Here is a 3,740-nt window from a genome sequence, read left to right as displayed (position 1 = left end):
GTTATTATTAGACATACTGCGGCAGCAAAGTCTGTTGCAGTCACAAATAGCTATTGTTACCAACCACGCCAACAAATATGTATCACCATACAATGGTTTTTCCTCAGAAAGGAAAGGAATATTGGTTTAGGCCTAACGGCACCTCAGCACATTTTAAATTACGGCTATTACATATGGTTATTTCGACACATATATAACGGGGGGTGGGGGGAGAGAGAGAGACACACACACATAGACAGACAGACAGAAGGGGAGAGGGAGTGAGGAAGGGGGGATCAGCTGTCGTCACATAGGCGTCTCCTAATGCTAAAACAGCAAGGGATCTTTTATATACACTTTATCATATACAGGACAGTACATACTACAATCTTTGATATACCAGTCGTGGGGCACTTTTTGGGATGGGGGAGGGGGGGGGGAGGGGACAACCATTGTTCCTGCGACTTATCTCGCCTCAGGCGAGTGCTCTACCACTGAGCTACATCTTGCTTCGTGATGTGGAGGTATATATTAAAATATTTATGAATGTTAGCATCTGTTTGTCAAGATTTCCATTCATTGATTCATTGACTGACTCATTCATTCATTCATTCATTCATTCATTGATTCACCCCATCCATTCATTCGTTCATTTATCCATCCATCCATCCATCAGTCCATTCATTCATGCACCTCAGACGTCCAGCCATCCATCCATTCATTTATTCATTCTTTCATTCATTCAATCTTTTATTCATTCATTCTTTTATTCATTCATTCATCAATTTTTTTATTCATTCTTTCATTCATTCAAACACCTATTCCAAACCCCGATTCACAAATTTTCTTTAAGTCCCAGAGGTGAGTAAAGCAAACTATGCCCCCAAATACTTGGCGGGATTTCCCCTTCGATCACCACGCACCCGTGTTCCGCACCGGCCTCGGTGGCGTAGTGGTTAGGTCATCGGTCTACAGGCTGGTAGGTACTGGGTTCGGATACCAGTGGAGGCACGAGACTTTTAATCCAGATACCGACTCCAAACCCTGAATGAGTGCTCCGCAAGGCTCAATGGGTAGGTGTAAACCACTTGCACCGACCAGTGTTCCATAACTGGTTCAACAAAGGTCATGGTTTTGTGATATTGTGCCTGTGGGAAGCGCAAATAAAAGATCCCTTGCTGTTAATCGGAAAGAGTAGCCCATGTAGTGGCGACAGCGGGTTTCCTCTTAAAATCTGTGTGGTCTTTAACCATATGTCTGACGCCATATAACCGTAAATAAAATGTGTTGAGTGCGTCGTTAAATAAAACATTTCTTTCTTTCTTTCCGTGTTCCGCGGTCTATGTTATTTTCTAATTTTAGAGTGTCATATCGTGATGTATGCGCAACAGTACAGAAGGGCAACATTGTTTAACATTGTCGCCGTGGGAACCGGTATTTTAACGGTACACCATTTAAGCAGGAAGGTGAAACAAAACAGCGGTCAGGACTATGCGGAACACGCCGTGATACCGAAATGAGTTTACTACAAGGTGCGACTGGCACGATGATGTCGTGTGACCGTAAAACTAACACCAAATTTAACTAACGTCAGTGGGAAAAAAGTGAAAAAGTAAGAAAGAAAGTCATTTATGTTAAAGAATGAGTTCCTATGTTTTATTAGGCCTACTAGAGGCGGATTTAGGGGGCCCCAGGGGCTCCGCCCCCCCCCCCCCCCTATATTTTGCGACAGTTATAATTTTATTATATATATTTTTTTTTTTTTTACGATCCTCCTCTAAAAGTTCCCTTGGCATTCCGCCTCATGTCATTGCCCCCCCCCCCCCCCCCATGCATTTTCTGGATCCACCACTGCCTACATTGCATTGCACTGTTTTGCATAGCCCGAGTACTCTGACTGTAAGAGAGCTAGACGGACATTTGGACATAAACACGCTCTCATTGTACTCGGGCTATGTTTTGCACTGCTTTGCTTTGCTTTGCTTTGCTTTGGACTGGATTGGATTGGATTGGATTGCATTGCATTTAGATCTAAACACTATTATGGTGTATTGCTATTATGTTATGTTGTGTTATATTGTTTGTTGTGTTAGATTATATTATTGATATGATATGATATAATTATATACTGTTATGTTATGTTATGTTATGCTGTGCTGTGCTATGCTGTTCTAGCTATGCTTTGCTATGCTGTGTTGTGCTGTTTGCTATACAATGCTGTGCTGTGCTGTATTGTGCTATGCCTATGCCTGTGATTTGCCTGTGCCATATACCATGTCATGCTATACTATGCTGTTAAGTTACATAGAGGATTCGTCACGAGTATTTTTTAATATGGAAAATATCAACCGAGTCTATGTTAATCGGTATTTGTCGAGGCTCTGCCGAGACAAATACCGATTAACTAGACGAGGTTGATATTTTACATATTAAAAAAAACGAGTAGCGAATTCTTTTTATCCTATAACACTTCTAAAATAACATTTTAATTAATTGTTTTAGTAAATCACAGTACTAAAGTCGCCGTCATCGATAATATGACGTCATCACGATTAGCACAGATTAGTTTGACGTCACGCATTTTAAACAAATCTTTGAAAACGTTACGCTCAGGTACACGGGTCTTTTTGGATTGTAAGCAAATGACCCATCACCAGCAACACATTACCTAGAGACCTTGCAAATTTGCATACCATTGCGGTATACCATTACGGCAGGTTACATTACGTTAGGACACATCATGTCACGTGATTCATAATATATCGAATCAATTTATTTATTCATAAATACATGAACAGAGTCAGTATAAGTGAGTTGTGTCACGTATTGTGGTCTATTACCACAGAATAAACAAATAATATAACAATAATATAACACGTGTATCGGGAAGTGCCTTTTCATGACGTCATAAACAATCGGTTGACGTTCTCGGATTTGGACGTGTAAACATTGTTGGTTTCCATTCGACATATATAAAATTATATGCCACCGTTTAAAACAGGAATATTTGGTATTATATAGAATACAAAAACTCGTTATTCTTTGGTATCACGTTTATGACCATCGCGAAAAAACAATATCGGTTAGTAAAGCTCGTAAAAAAAAATCATTTAAAAATCACTTTGAACACAAACATGATACAAAATGGAACTTGTTTCAGGTGCTTGTGCAGGAATTTTAGCAGGGAGGTCTAGACTGGCGAGCGACGTTTATAAGGCGGGTCAAGTCATGATCACCCGGAAAATCTATAGAAAAAAAAGAAGAAAACAATTTGCTGGATAAGGAAGTTTTTCGACCCCAAAACATTGCTCCTGCACACGCACCTGCGTTTAAGAATTATAATTATTATTATTATTATTATTATTATTATTATTATTATCATTGATATTGATATTACTTTAGGTTAGGATAGATTACGTTTCGTCATGAATTATTATTACTACTTTGTTATTACGTGGTAGTAGCAACAATAGTAATGGCAAAAGCAACAGTAGTAGTAGTAGTAGTAGTAGTACAAGTAGTACAAGTAGTAATAGTATAAATAGTAATGTAAGTAGTAGTTAATAGTATACTAGTAATCAGTAGTAGTAATAGAAGTAGTTAATAGTCGTAGGTGGTAGTAGTAGTAGTAGGTAAGTAGGTAGTAGTAGTAGGTAGTTGGTAGTAGTAGGTAGTTAGTAGTAGTAGTAGTAGTAGACAGTAGTAGCAGCAGCAACAGTAGTTGTAGTAGTAGGTAATTAGTAGTAGTAGTAGTAGCAGCT

At 38.9% G+C, this 3,740-nt stretch overlaps 1 protein-coding gene across 4 annotated transcripts in view; it reads left to right on the top strand.

The window, feature by feature from the left end:
- Positions 1 to 1,461: 1,461 nt before the first annotated feature.
- The window catches only part of LOC121385172 (zwei Ig domain protein zig-1-like), a 34,743-nt gene continuing 32,464 nt past the window's right edge, over positions 1,462 to 3,740 (top strand). The window contains exon 1 of one of the 4 annotated variants that reach the window (XM_041515756.1): positions 1,462 to 1,591. The gene's annotated coding sequence lies outside the window, so the exon portion shown is untranslated. Of the gene's footprint in view, positions 1,592 to 2,777; positions 3,062 to 3,740 lie in introns of those variants that run through there. The other 3 variants (XM_041515732.1, XM_041515740.1, XM_041515746.1) reach the window with 3 other exon arrangements.

This window comes from Gigantopelta aegis, chromosome 2 (assembly GCF_016097555.1).
Source record: "Gigantopelta aegis isolate Gae_Host chromosome 2, Gae_host_genome, whole genome shotgun sequence".
NCBI classification, from domain to species: Eukaryota; Metazoa; Mollusca; class Gastropoda; order Neomphalida; family Peltospiridae; genus Gigantopelta; species Gigantopelta aegis.
The sequence above is the reverse complement of the archived record's forward strand: the minus strand, read 5'-3'. Positions and strand labels throughout refer to the sequence as shown.